Source organism: Leiobunum rupestre, chromosome 9 (assembly GCF_980474605.1).
Source record: "Leiobunum rupestre chromosome 9, qqLeiRupe1.1.hap1, whole genome shotgun sequence".
Lineage (NCBI taxonomy): Eukaryota > Metazoa > Arthropoda > Arachnida > Opiliones > Sclerosomatidae > Leiobunum > Leiobunum rupestre.
This window is the reverse complement of record NC_143392.1, coordinates 48,171,012-48,187,022: the sequence shown is the minus strand read 5'-3', so window position 1 is coordinate 48,187,022 and position 16,011 is coordinate 48,171,012. Positions and strand designations below refer to the sequence as shown.

The 16,011-nt window shown below is 31.6% G+C and overlaps 1 long non-coding RNA gene across 1 annotated transcript; it reads left to right on the top strand.

The window, feature by feature from the left end:
• The first annotated feature begins 9,089 nt into the window (after nt 1-9,089).
• LOC149928570 (uncharacterized) lies at nt 9,090-9,597 on the top strand. The gene is made up of 3 exons (XR_016473723.1): nt 9,090-9,152; nt 9,214-9,301; nt 9,367-9,597. It is a non-coding gene; the product is annotated as an uncharacterized LOC149928570 (long non-coding RNA).
• Nucleotides 9,598-16,011: the final 6,414 nt, after the last annotated feature.

Below are 16,011 nucleotides of genomic sequence, written 5' to 3'. Positions count from 1 at the left end.
TAATGGGTATTTTTCGTTTTCCATTTGATGCAATAAAACGAAATATCTTGTTAACTTTTGCCCCTGAAAAATCGAACGATACGGGATATTTGGTTAATTTCTTTTTTGCGCAGAATCATAATAAGCGATAAATTAGGACTATATTTTGGATTGCATCCCTTCTCCTAAACAATTATTAGTTAGTCCATTACTTTTGTTACATATATGTTATAAGTTATATGTTATATGATTAGTTCAGTCTAGATTTATAATATTTTCCATCTGAGGCATATGATTTTAATTAATTTTAATTTATTAAAAACATATATACAACTTAAAATAAAGCTGGACACAACGTTTCGGGTCTTAACGAGACCCTTTGTCAAGTGTAATATATATATATATATATATATATATATATATATATATATAAGAAACGTTTAAAGGTTTCCAAAAAGCATATATTGAGATATTGAAGTTAAATTACTAACACCACAAATTTTTAAATTGATTTAAATTACCCAAATTTCAAATGTGATTTAGAATCAATTTGATTAAGATTATAGACATGATGAAACCAAATTAAGTTATAATACTTTGACGCCGTGATAATCCAAGTATAAGTAAATCAATGATTATCTTCCCACAATTACCAAACATTTTGTTAAATAGTTCTTATCTATTATTGTGTGCATTGAAAGAGGCTTGCATCACTGGTGAATTCCTCAGATTAGACTAAAGATAGCTGAATACTTAAAACATTTATAGATTTGGTGCTCATTTTGAGTATACGACACTTGTAAGTATTTCAATAATGAGTGTAACAAAAGAGGCAACCCATCCCAAAATTGAAATCTTGAATGCTGTCGTAAGGAAACTCAGGGTCATGTCTTTTGTTGAATCCACAAACTTGGCTCTCTTCACAAAGAATTTCGCTACAAAGAAGTTCTCGTGGTATGAACTAGGGTGGTCCTGATTTGTTTCGAAATATCGTGAATATCTGTTTAAATAAAAATCATTTAGTATATAGGAAAAGTATCGGATAGGAAAAGTGAAAGTAATTGAAAACATATTGTTTAAATTCTAGGGATTTATAATGAACCGATGGTTTGTGCCCTTTCTTTGTTAATTAGTGTTAAGCTATCTGATTTCTAATTGCGAACTAAAATATTTTTGGGAAAACGTTTAGATTATAAACACTTACATTACGTAAAAAATTTGCCTTCCCATTGCGTGCGATAACTGATCAGAATATTACCTCAATTTTCTAATATTTTCAAATTATTATTTTTACATTATTAAATTTTTAATTTTAATTTTAGAATTAACAATTAGTTATAACCAAGAATACCGTTCAACGTATTAAATTTATTTTATATCGAGGTAACTTAAAAGCCCTTGTTAAATAACGTCAAACTGATATATATATTTGAAACGAGGGTGCTCAATTTTCCGATTACCAGATTTACCTTTAATATAATTTAAAAAAAATTTAAATAAGGAGGCTGCGAAAAAAGGGATTCAGACTTGATTTAAATCCAACTTGATCAGTTTTCTTTCTTTGGTTTGTGAGTAAATATTTGAGGTAATTCAAAATATTTATAGTTTAAGTAGTCGCTTTGACATTTTAGTGTTTTAAATATTTTCTAGTTTTCATTGGCTGCTATACGTTTTATCACGCCAGATTATTTTCAACATTGCACAATGTACAGTGCCACTGTAAAGAGTAAAATAGTACATTGCAACAGATTTTGCTTTGCCAGCTACCATTTACATGAGCGCGTCTCTTAGAGTAAGTATACGATACATTCATACTTAAAAACTTATAGCTTGATGTATTTTTAATTATCTTGAATTCAGATTTGATTAATTTTTTCTTACCGAATATCAATTATCTCCAAAATTGGCATTGGGATTAACTTGCTGAATAAATTAAAAAGGAAATCAGACAAAATATGTTCCTCTCCCACATATATCGACTTTTTCGAAAACAAAAGTTCTTTTTGAAAGTACAGTAGAATGAGTCGATTCAAGTAAATGGTTTCTTGACAGAAAATGCCCCGTTTATTAAAAAATAAATCAAAGAATCGGTCATTGAAATCTACAACTGAAACTCCTTTTTGAAAAAACCGTTCTTTTAGTTTATTTAACTTCTCATCCTCGGCCTATAAATAAAGGAAATTTAAGGTTATAGTACTCTTTCTTGAAATTACTGCACGGGTTAAGTTAAATGTTTTGTGAATCCACAAAATTCGTGTTTTTACGCCTGTAACATCGTTGACTGATTTCTTCAAACCTGTAGTGCGGAAGCGAAATAATTCAGTACTTAAAAAAGGACATGCATTAAGTGGGCCACAATTTAAATTAAACCCGGTTAACTTCTGAACTGAAGTTTGTTGAGAACGAAATTTGGCCAAATTTAGAATTTTTTTCCGAATATAAAATGACAATAGTCCGCAAAAGCGAACAGCGAATAAAATTATGAAAAATGTATTGAATAAAATATTAAAATTGATTGATTGATTAAAATTCACAAGATAAAAATAAAAAATGAACAAAATAAAATAAAATTTAAAAATAGATTAAACAGAAAGGGGGCGTGGTTTCAGAAAATTGGTTTGCAGAGACATCTCGATCGCAAAAATAACAGGAAAGCGTTCTGTTTATTTTGCGAGAGGTCTACGGCAGTCGCTAGCCGCCAAAAAGCTCGCAAGAACATTGGCGGATTTTAGTACGCAAAGAGCTCGGAAATTAAATTGAGAAGTAAATGCTTTTTACCTACTGTAATAAGATAAATAATACACCACGATAGGTCAGAATATTTTAAATTATTAAAAATTTAGTTTCTATAGCTCATTATCGCTTTCCGAAAAATTTTTTTGTTGAATAATTGTCAGAGCCAAGGCCAAACCACAATCACGAATTACGAAACACTAAAATAAGCCAGCTACTCTTAGCAACTTTACAAGTAAGAATAAATTATAATAGGGAATCTTATACATTACTACTTTGGGTGTATTCTAAGCCTTGGTTTATTTATAGATCTTTATTTGCTGGTTGTGTATGAAGTATGTTGTAACTAATGAGTCAGTAAGGACATGATGAATTGGTTCACTGTATCAAAGATCCTTAGCTATCAACCAGCGTTTATACCAATTTATCAACCGAGAATAAACATTTCCTCAGGTAGACTAGGAGTTGCGATGAAAGATGTATTGGAATATTGAAGTTTATTTGGCATGAATCAAGAGTTTACTGAGCCAACTGGAAGTATTACCTGAAAAGTGTTTGTCAGTTAATTGTACACGCTTATATCATTTGATACAATTTATACCATATAATTAGGCAGAACAACAATTTATATAAAAAAGCAGGAGCATTTTTACGTGTGATCAATATAGGATATTTAGCTAGAAATTACTTTAGACAATTTCCAATTTTTGTACACTCGTGAAATTACTTTTTATTTATTTATTTATTTATTGATTTATTTTATACATAGATTTATTTTAATTGCTATCAGCTAAGTTTTTAAATAAATATTTTCCAAAAAACCAAATGATATGGATCATTTTCTAAAAGATAATTATTTTCGGAAAATGTTGGCTTACAGTTGTAATTAATCCTATTGTCGTTATTTTATTGGTGTGCAAACCATATTATAAAAATATATTTTTAAAATAACAAAACCATTAAACTGTTATAAATGCAACCAATCGAATAAATAATAAGAGTAAGAAAATTATATAATCAGAAGAAACTAATTTTCATGCACTATTTTATTGCTTTAAAAAAGTTTTTGGATCACCTCTCATTCTTCATAAACTGATTTGCTGCCTTTAGTGGCTATATTATATGAACATTTTAAAATAAAATAACGGATTTAACTATAAAATTATAAAAGCTAATAATAAAATAAGAGTAAGAAAATTATTAATTAGAAGAGTCAGGCTTTCATCGTCAAAATGCAAGCCAGCCATAACCACGTGATAGCTTTTTGCGTCAAAAATCGAGCTCTCCTATTGGTCCGTGACTTTGGTATAAAAATTAGGAAAAATAACAGCGTCGCCGATTAACAGAAATCGCTTAAACGTCTCTGCAACGCAATTTCGATTGCGAGGATCGCAAAATAAACAGCTCGCTAAATTGCGATCCTGTTAAAATTATTAGGAATCGCAAAACGTCTCTGCATCAGGCCCTAAGATATCGATGTAGAATAAAATTTATTATTATAGATATGGAAGGGCTTAATGTGACCTCTAAAATTTTTTATTAAAAATTATTCTATGATACTAGCACTGTTTTTTTTTTTGAAGGAACGACGATATAGCTCGGTAAGAAATGATATTTAGTCTGACCAATTCGTTTGAAGAATTCGACTTTGCCACTAACCCTAGTAGCACAAGACTGTCGGTTTTGGGTCGTCCAGTTGGGTGAGTGATGGAGTTGGGTTGGAGTCGTTTTGCGGCGTTTTCCCAACTTCTCGAAAAATCGAAAGATAGATAGCCAACCACAAAACCCTTACTTTCCCAACTTATTTTTTTACGCGTTAGTATATACAATTAAACCCAAATAAAAAAAATTCGTTAAACCCACGTAGCTATACGAAAAAGGTTTGATATTATTCACTTCATTTTTAAAATTTAAACAAAAATAATTATGAATTTTGCCGACCTTTTCCCGGCTACAAAATTGAACGTGTGGTTTCTTTTACACGCGTATGTGCTTTTCCTACCGACAGGTGGTAAATATATTATAATTAAATACTACTAAAATATTTTTTAAATAATAGAAAAATTCTACAATTATATTAGATTATTATTGGGTTTCCTTTATTTGTTTTTAAAACTTAAAAAAATAGGTACGGGGCGCTGGACTCAGCCTATCGGTTTTAGGCGAGCTTTTGAGCCTCAAAATTTCGTCCTTCCCATTGACCTAGTTTCACCTTTACGGTCTCTTTCTATCGTTTTTCACTTTCGCTATTTGTCCACCGTGAGAACTAGGTTATGTATCTTTTTTGAGGACGGAGATCGTTTCGCCTAAGCCTTTCGAATTACCAACGTGGGCCTTTATTTTGAACAGGTAAATATATATATTATATACTATTAAGGTTTAAGATAGAAACAAAAATTAATCATTTAAAAATAAATTCTAGTCACTCCACATGGTGCGCCAAATAGGCTTATGACTAACACTTATTTTAATTTCAAATCGAATTACTTGTTCAAATATGTAAGGAATCTAATTTATTTAATAAAACAGAAAAATAAGGTATATTTTAGCGTACGAGAATTTGAAGACAAACATAAAATACAAAATGAATCCACGGCACAAGTTTTACACGTGGCCCTTGCTACCTCATTTGCAAAATCACGTAACAAAGATACATATTTTTGGAACTAATGTAGCGGACACCGTCACATCGTTGCCTACGTTAATTAAATAACGTAGGCAACGGTCACATCCCCTCTTAAAATCAAGATAAGATTTTATGATGCTGTTTAATTGGAATCTTTTTTAATATTTTTAGGTTTCTGCCAACAGACGCACAGTGGGGCAAACTGAGCCCAAACCTGGTCAAAATTATTATCTCAAAAACCGTTTCCTGTACGAATTTTAAATTTTTGTGACACTTAACACGTGTTGGAGGACAATTAAAAATGATAACATCGATGACCTTGAACCATTGTTTCAAGGTCATTGAAAAATCATCTCGAGAATCGTTAGATTTAGAAACTTCGTTCCAATTAGAAAGTTGTGCCTCATCATATTTTATGTCTATAAAATGTTGGTCCGAATTCATTTGATCAATTGAAAGTCGAAAAACAAGTTGGTCATCAAGTAAGTTTTTAAATCTAATGGTACTCGAGATAATTTTTCAATGACCTTGAAGAAACGGTTCAAGGTCAACGATGTTTTCATTGTCCCCCAACACGTGTTAAGTGCCACAAAAAATTTAAATTAGCACAGGAAACGGTTTTGATGTTATCGCCATGGATCGTTTTTAAATTGGACACCCTTTTTAATTTTATATATCTTTTGAAAATCTGTACAAAAAATTGAAAATAGGCAAATATTGGCAAAAATTTTAATCGATATTGTGATAAATAATGAACATTCATGAACTTAAATCAAAAATTGTAACTTAATCTACCTGAATTAATAACTAAAAGTAACAATAATTCTAAAAGGAATATATTAGTTTGAGACCTTTAAAGTCGTTTTCCAGAATTCACACTATTTGAATAACGCGGCTTTGTATAATAGTTTCATAACACTAAAATATCGATATCTACTTGGTATTGATATTTCCAAAACTAAAGTCTGCAAAAACAATATCTATACCTTTTAAATCAAGCCTGAAGGTATATCAAAAACTATGCCAAAACTACTACTTAAAATTTCTAAAAAAAAATATACTACTTCTAAGGAGCCTGGCGGAGAATAAAATTTTGCAGTCAAAAATCAAACACCGGTAAAGTGAGCGGTGGTTTATAAACAAATATTATAAATTAAAATAAAATTCATACGCGCGATTTATTTTTTTTTACTTTTGGCCAGGTTTGGGCTCAGTTTGCCCCACTGTGAGACGTTTTGATTTCTTTTTAAAGTGGACTTAATAGATTTGAGGTAGTTGTATTCGCTTTTCATAATTTCTACGGGCTAATATAGTCGTTAAATACTTATTTAATTAACTGTTAGATTTAATATCTTAATTGCTTTACTGCAGAATCATTAATAATGTTTAGTTATTTTATTATAAACAATTAGTTAATTGGATAGTTATGATACATTAATGTTAAATTAACTTGTTTTAAAATTAATTTTAATTTCACTTGTATGCCAATTTCTAAATGGATAATAGTATTAAATCCAAGAGAATAATCTGGGGATTATCAGAAAGACTCAGAATGCGAATTAAGTAAGCGACAGTTACGTAGAATAAAAGCTGGCTATATCAAACGATTTGTAGAACAGGCATCAGTAATAAATTTGGATAGTATAGAAACTGTTGGTTCAGGGTTTGGTGAAAAGGAGCCATTAGACACTAGGGATCTAGGGATGGGTTTAATTTTGGCCGTGACTATGTAGATGAGGCAGAAGTTAATGTTTCGGACCAGTGGTCGGATAGTTCAATTGGAATTTTTGATGAATTAAGTGATAGTTTTTCATCTGATAGTGACAGCAGTAATATTAACAGTTGTGATGGTCGTTTCTCTGATATACGTGAAGATAATAGAATTTGGGCTTTGAATTATGGTATTGATACTGTAAGACTTAATAGCTTATTACTTATATTAAGAGCACATGGCCATGAAGAACTTCCTTCGGATTCTAGAACACTTTTGCTTACTCAAAGAGTAACCACTGGTATTATGAAAATAACTGGTGGCGAATATTGGCATATTGGGTTCAAACAAGGGATCTCAGAGTTTTTAGCTTCTAATCCGCATTATAGTAGTCCCCTATCATTTTCCATAAATATAGATGGAATACCTTTATTCAAGAATTCTAACAAAAATTTCTGTCCAGTAATAGCAGCGGTTTACAAATTTAAAGATGGTATAGTTAGCGATGTTTTTCCGGTGGGAATATTTTGCGGAGATAGCAAACCTGGATCCATAGTCGAATATTTAGAGCCTTTAGTGAATGAACTAATTGACCTTAATTCTAACGGTTTCAACTATGGGATTGAAACACTTGATTGTTTACTCGACGGACCTTTCATACTTGACAATCCAGCCAAAACAATGGTTAAACACACTAAAGGACATACAGATTTTCGTTCATGTGATATGTGCAATAATCGCACCAGATTTTTACCAGTAAATTCAAATGGTGCCCCCACAATTTTGCGTACCAATATGTCTCTTCGAAATCAAGAAGATGAAGAACATCATTTGTTTGGTCCACTTACCCCATTAGAAAGATTAGATATAGATTTAGTAAGACAATTAGTGCATTTCCATTTGAAAATGATATGCAGTTTCTTAAAAAGAAGGTACGCTCACCATATAAGCCATTAGAGCACGTTCAAAAGCGATTAACTGAAAAATTTATTAATTAAAAATTTCAAAGTCAATGAAATGTTCCTAAACAAGAGTTTAAAAGTAGAAGTCTACATATTCCAAACAATGTTAAATAATTCAGACCATGATGTTTACTATCTCAGTTACTCAGTACATGCTAAAGATAATTGCTTCAAATTAAAATCTGGTGAAGATATACAAATTTCTAAAATTTATCAGACTGCAGAAAAAATTATGATTTTGGCGAAAATTTGCAAATTTTATAAAGATATATTTGATTATCCTTTGCGGTCATCAGTGTTGGGCATATTTATTGCTAGAATATCTAAAAGTATGAAAACATATTCACTTGCAGATTTAGCTTTGCAAATGATTTTTTTTTCCAACTAGTGATGATTCACAATTTGGAAAATTGTTCCACTTTTACATGGTTCTGGAAAGGCTTAAGTATAACTTATATAAAAAATAAAATTTTAGAATTACAAAAAATTAACTTTTTTTTCATATTTTCCAAAAACATTTTTCATCTAATCTACTTTTATAACATTACTTTCTTTAAAATTGTGCACATATTAATTTCTATAAAGGAAATATAATTATTATTAAATATTTCAGTAGCGTGTTAATATGTATGTTTTTAAATTTACTTAGTTTAAACTACATATTTTTTATTTTCATAATTAAAAACCTTAAACTGACGAACGAGTGTCATGAGTTGCAAGAATTTTTGTTTTGCAGATGTATGTAGTTTTCAGCTTCGTAAAAGAGGGAAATGTGGAAGTTGTTTCGCAAGTGTGGTGTCCAACTGAAACAGAATGCTATTGGCCACCGTCAAATTTACAACATCAAATTAAAACCCTAGTATCGAAGTGTTCTCCTTGTGAAAAAGAAAAATTGGTACTTTATCCAGGGAAAATATTGCACAAGACAAGTTAATATATTTGTTTCTTTTTCTAATGTATTTGAACAAGTTTGGTAGGTAATCAAAAAAATAGTGTTATACAGCAGTGCTAGAGAGCTTTTAGCTCGACCAGAGTTAACTTGCGATCTAGGCGGTGTGGTTGAAATATTAGGAAGAGGCCAAAGACTATCAAACGAAAAAGAAAAAAGACATAATTGAGAGTGGCGAGAGCACTGACCCAAGTATGTAGATATATTACCGTTTGATACTGGTAATGAAATAGTAAGAAATATATATTTTTAGATGAAGAAATCAGGATAAAAAAACCCTCAAACCAAGAAGAGGAAAATTACTTAAATCGTCAAGCTTCCTCCTCCACGACCACTTCCAGGTAAAAGTTATTCTTTAACTTTAAGTAAAAAAAACCTTTTTTTAACAATCATCCTCCTATGTCAGGAAAAGAAGTCCATGCCAATAACGCTGAAGATCCACTTGGCAGATCGTTAGAAAGCGAGGATGATGAATGTGATGAAAATGAGCGGCATAGGTCATTTATGAGAGGAAACGAACGCGATAGGTCATTGAGGGGAAATGAGCACAATATTTTCTTTATGAGCATAAATTAAAATGTAAGAGATGAATCAAATAGGAAAGCAATGGATCATTAAGAAATGAAACTGAACGTCATGGTGCTTGTTGGAATGAAAGTGGATCATTTTCATATGATAATCAACGGGGTGGATCCTTTTTGAATTAAAATCAACGTGGCGGATCTTTCACATGTATGGGTGGAGTGGAGATTGTGAGTATTTAAATATAAAAATATGGCGTTATTATGGAAGTACAATTTTTATTTCCATTTTAACAGTACTTCACAGTGGCCTTTGACTTCCTATAATTCTGGAAACAGCTACATTGGTGGTAAGTCTTCATATTCGACACTTGATAGAGTATTTGCGCACCCATATAAAAAACTTTCAAAAATCGTAATACATTTATTGATATATGTTATATTTATTTCTGGTTGACAGATCTTAGGCAAGTGAAATTCCAAAAAACCATATTATTAATGATGACTGACCTAAATGCAAAAGTGGAAAAATAATCAACCATCAAAAAAATTCGCCAGCAGAAAATCAAGAATTTGCAGCAATCAAAGGTTTTCCCCCACTGCCTTTAAATACAATTGATGATGTTAAATCTGTTCAAAAATTATTATAAAACCAAGAAATCTTTAAACAAATATTTCTGTTATAATTCCAAATCCTTGTAAGAAGCGAAATTTATCAAGCCTTTAAATCATAACGCACCCCAACTTCATCTGCTAAGTCTGTTCATAGCTGGCGCTTCTATCCTTGGGGCTAGCCATATAAGGGGCTTTTGCACTACTATGGGCGCTAATGTACTAATGAACTGCTGGGACACCTTACAACCTTTTTTAAATTGTTCAAAATCGATAACTTTGAAGTTATATTCCCATAATTGACAATTAATTTAATCTTGAAATGCTCTTTCACTTAAAAAGTTTTTTGGAAATAAAGCAACGATTGATATCTGACTGCTACAATACATATAAAATGTTAAATCAGTCTATTTTTCAGAATAAAAATTTTGCAACCTATGGTGGAAAGAAACTAAAAGATACGTGCAGAAATTTAATGAAAAGAGTGTTTTCCCATTTATTAATACTGAAAGACTTAAAATTAAATCCCGCCACAGAATAAGATTTTTTATACCGCAAAAGAAATATTTTTGTCCACGGATGAAATCTGCCTCAAATCGACTTTTAAAAGCCGCAAATATATAAATTTGACCTCAGATAAAATATTAATAAAGAAAAAGAATATACATTTATATTTTATTTTTTAATAGACTTTAAAAAGTAAATTATTAAAAGTAAATTTTAAAAGTAAATTTGCCCATTTTTATTGCAATACTACGGCCTTACGGGCCATTTGAGGTCGAACATGTTTTCTTTTTTCACGTATGTGAATTATTTTAGCATTATTCGGAACTTGTACAAGTTTAAGTTAAATTGCAATTCTAAATATATGTTTGCATTTGTATTGTTTAAGAAAAATTGGACAGGTACACGAACCATTTTGCCAATGACCCTCGTCAATTTCAACTAACCACAATGCCGAGGTGAAAGAGTTACAAATGAAAATTAATCAAACTGCGGATATTTTTTTGTATAGCGGTTTTTTAAATTCCATTTGCGGTAAATAACATCTGTGAACATTAATTTTTATTTGCGGAAAAAAAATTTGCGGTGGGTTAAATTCCATGCCATACTGAAATACAACTGGGTTGGAGCTAATGGCAAGGAAGCATTTGACCATTTAAAATTAAAGGATGTTATAATTGGTAAGATCATAAACATTCAAATTTTACTTGGGTTAGAAGTAAATCCTAGCAAGTATTGTTTAATATCTGAATTTATATTATCATTTAAACTTTCATCCCTCATATTTTTTAATTTAATTTCGTCGCAAAAAAATATTCCATCCTAGGGTAAGAAGTCTTTAAGCTTCCACCAATTGGACATTTATTCTGAGAGATCCTACCCCATTACGTGACAGACACCATTTAATGCATTTGGGGATTTTCTCAATTGTTAATAGTGCATTGGATAGTGTGATTTAAATAACATAACTCATAATTGAATTTTTGGTATATTCAGAAGCCATTAAACAAAATGTCAAAGGAGCAAAGGATTATGATATTCAAGTCGTGATCAAGAATTGGATCAAATACGCACCGGACCGTGAAGGTGGCTGCGAAAAAAGAAAGAAAATTCCAGACAGGCAAAGTGGTAGCGACCAATAAGGCGAAATAATAAATGACCAATAAAATGAGTTTTTAAAAAATAAGGTTTTTTTATTTTGCTCTTAAAACAAAGTCGGGGTACCGCTAATTATGGGGGCGGGGTACCACTGAATAAGGAGGCGGGTTACCGCTGATTATGGGGTTGGCCAGTGGTTTTACTATGTCTAAAATTGAAACGTACAGTTGGCCACCCACTGGTTTTACAGTAGTTATTACAATTAATTTTGGTACTCTTACCCACCAGGAAAACCAGTAGTTGGCCATCACCAACTTTTATAGACACACACTACACCTACCCAACGTTTAAACCACCAGTTGGCCAGGTAGGACATTTCGACTTCTAAAATGGTGGCGCGCCACCTTCGTTGGCCAGCTGCAAAACTCTTACAGTTGGGCCAGTGGGATTGTGCTACTTGGGAAATTATGGATAAAAAAATGGAACACGTAATCATCTGCAGTTGATTTTGTAAAATATTTTTGAAAATAATATAATGAAAACCGTTGAGGCTGTTCCGAAGGTTACGCCTGTACTAACAAGGGATTGGAATCGACAAATAGTGTTATCAAAAAAAGAGGGAACGTTACGAAAACGGTTACCAATCTCACAGTTTTTTGATTATATGTTAAAAATCGCTTCAAACTGGTCATATGTGAGAAACCCTTCTACATTTGCAAACATATTATGGGAATTGCGATTATTTAAAAGCTTTTGGAAATTCCCGATGTAGCCATTGGTAAAAACGAGCAATAGGACGACCTTGTGGTGTTAAAAGGACTCTGGTTACAGAGTAATTTGAAATATATTTTTATTATGAAATTTGTAATAAAAACGTTTTTAATTTTGTAAGAAAACATTTATTTATATATTTTGGAGGATATTTTTAAAATATGAAATAAAACATTTGATTTAATTTTGTGGTCTATTTTTAATTTCTATTTAGCCAAAAATAGACTAAAATTTGGTCAAATTTCATTCTATTCCAATTTAATTTAAAATAATGGCCAAATTTTATAAATTGACCCATTTATATTTTACCCCTTAGAAAAATCTTATTTTTAAATCATTTGTTATTTAAGAATGATATTGACAAAGGCCGTACGAAGCCGAAAGTTTCTTTAGTCTGGTCATTTTACACCCGGGTTCCTCAAAATATTTTTAATTGTAACAATACCATATATCACTATAATTTTGGACGTATTTTACCTTTGTCGTATGAACCGCAGGCAGAAAAAATCTGAAATATTCTTAGACGCAGAGAAAAATTATCTCAACAAATAATACTGAGAAATTATCACGACATTTCACGACATTTCTTTGGTCAACTTATTGCCAGTTTCTGGTCCCAGTCATTCGATAGTAAAAACCCAAAAACTAAATAGTTTTAACAGATTTCCGAATGAAATAAGTTGCAAAGCTGACCTTTACACTAGAAAAACTGGCAAAAAGATATCTAATTTTGCGAGTTTCTGTATAGGTCATATATTGAAGTTTTACGTTTGCAAGGTGCTGTTCAAAATATTACAATATCCTTTTAAGTTGGCATACGTTTCAACCAATCTAAGGAAATTAATTTTGACTTACCAAATGAAGAAGCTTCAGACCAAATGTGCACCGATTATAAAATAATATTCTATGTTTGCACACTACTGACGAAAATCAAACGATGACTTAACAAGTTTGAACCCTTCGGACAAAATCAGCAATTGTCACTTTTACAATATGTTCGGCCAAGTTTCATTTTAACTTCGTCTTGTTGTTAATTTGCAAATTATCCTTAGGTTTATTTGTGGAGATAATTTGTTGATTGGTATTATCTTCAGTCTCATCAATATTTTGGTTGGTTGTTCCTAGCAGAACTTCATGCAAACCGAGTTTCTGTCTTCTTAAGTTTGAGGACCCTTTTAATGAATTTCCATCTAAACTATATCATGTTCCATAGCCTGACGAAAGGATTGTGGTCGCTGACTACAGTAACGTGTCTCTCGAACAAAGAGGAACGATTTTTTTTTTACAGTTTCAATTACAATTAACATTTTAATTTCGACTGTCGAAAAATTTCTTTTACTTCCACTTTTACACAGAATACCCATTTCAATAGCTTCTTAAAATTCGGGTTACCAAAAATAGTTTGTGATGTTAAAGAGGTCTTAAACGTGCGAAACTTTTCCTTGCAGGACACTCTATTGGACATGAGTTTAAGGATTCAATAACGCTTGACGCGCTGAGGGAATACTATCAAAGTTCTTATCATGTTTTCTTTAGAATGAGGTGAGTCCTAAGATTGATTGCGCTTCCTTTGATAATCGACGCAAAATCTTCAGGTGCTATCTTTCTTCTGCAATTATGTAAAAGGAGCAGTCCAAAAGCTTGAATTTCCAGATAAGACAATTGTTCTAGAATTTGCTTGATTTGGGTATCAACAATTTCCTGGTGCGTAATTGTAAGAGCAACTCCATTGTTTATACGATGATGAATGGCTTTAACTAATACCAATTAAATAATTTTGATATTTAGCGAATAAATCTTCTTTAATCAACAAAAAGTTTTAAACATTTCCCTTTTAGTCGTTGAGACTGGACATTAGTCAAAGTTAAATATATCGTAGCTATATTTGGGAAACACCCATTGAATCGTTTTCTATAACTTCCTTTACGTCATTTAGAGTACCAATAACGCAATAACAGGAGATAATAGTTGGTTAATATCCACTATTGAGCCGTCGGATCCCAAGAGCCTTTTCAGTTTTGACTAAAGATCCCCCAAAGGCCACAGTTTTCGAGTGACGAAAACATTCGGTCAGTTTGAGAAGAGTGATTGAGGTTTTGGAGGTTAATTGTTCTTTGATCGTACTTTTTAAAACGTATTTCCACTTATTAAACATCTAACTTTGAGACTACAGTCCTCAGGGCATCAGTTAAGTACTGTATTTTCATTCCATTCCGCTGATCCGACTCACCGTGAGGCTTCAAGACAATGGTTGCAGGGGTGAGATTCGCAACAAGGAAGTTTGTTAAAGCCTTCTAAACGTTATACTACAGAAAAAGCTTAAGACAAATTATTTATGTTAGCTTGGTATGCCAATCTTATTATTCTGATCGTAGTGTGTATAAAATCTATTCGAAAATATCATAAGCAACTAGACCTGGCGAAGCTCTCTCTTCAAGTCAAGACTTCGTTTATCTTGACAAAAATCTGCTAGATGGCTGCTGCATTCGTGCTTCATAGACTCATTGACTTGCTGATTGAACTACATCATTTTGCCATGCCGTAACAAGGTTAACGTACATACAAACTTAAACATAGAACATAAATAGTGCAGTTCTCTTTATTTAAAAAATGTGTTCAATTACCAAAAAAAATTGTGCGCTCTAGTGTGAACGCCAATGTGTGAGACAGACCCACAGACAAACCTCTGAAAATGTATATAAGATTAATTTAAATATAATTTTTTGAAAAATTTAAAGACTTTAGTAGTAAATTTTCCGTTATTTTCCTATGACAAGGAGCAAACTGCGCTTTTGTCGAACAGCGTTTACTTCTTATCTACCAAAATCACAACCACCATCTATCTTTTATAAGCTAAAGGAATATTTCAAATATTAACATGATATATGGATAATAAATATTTAAAAGGGCGAACTAAAACCACTGATAAATATTGAGGTTGCAACTATGTGCAATTAAAAAAACATAAGAGGATAGAACTCTTTTTGGGGATCACTATCAAGCTACAATTCACGCTTAAGTTGTCTTTGATTCATGATCCTGATGGAAGTTAATTACACTAGACAGTCACCTGGAAAAGTAGATGCCATTTCTATACCTCTTGCTACCTACTTTGAACAAAGAAACTTTGAAATGGTTTCTGCGATTCCACCGTTATCGTTTCTAGATGACACTCAATATATCTGCAAATTTGGCGCTAATTCTATACAAATATGTGTTTTATGTTATTCGCTCAACGGTTTTAAAATAAAACTAAAACAACTTGCCGTAATGTTATGGTTGAATAACCAACCAAGAACTCCTTGATAATTAATCATAACTAGCAGTTTAGGATTTTCGATTAAATCATTAACTGAATCGATGTATTCTCGGTTCGACACGATGAGCTGTCCTTTCATGTTCCCGGAATACGACTTGTTCAAAATGCTTATTCCGAGTAACCAACAAATCATTAGGAACGTTAAACATTTTATGTGCGGTCGAACGTTCATTCCATTGCCTGAAGTAATGAAATATAATACAATTAAAATGTAATTTTTGCAGAT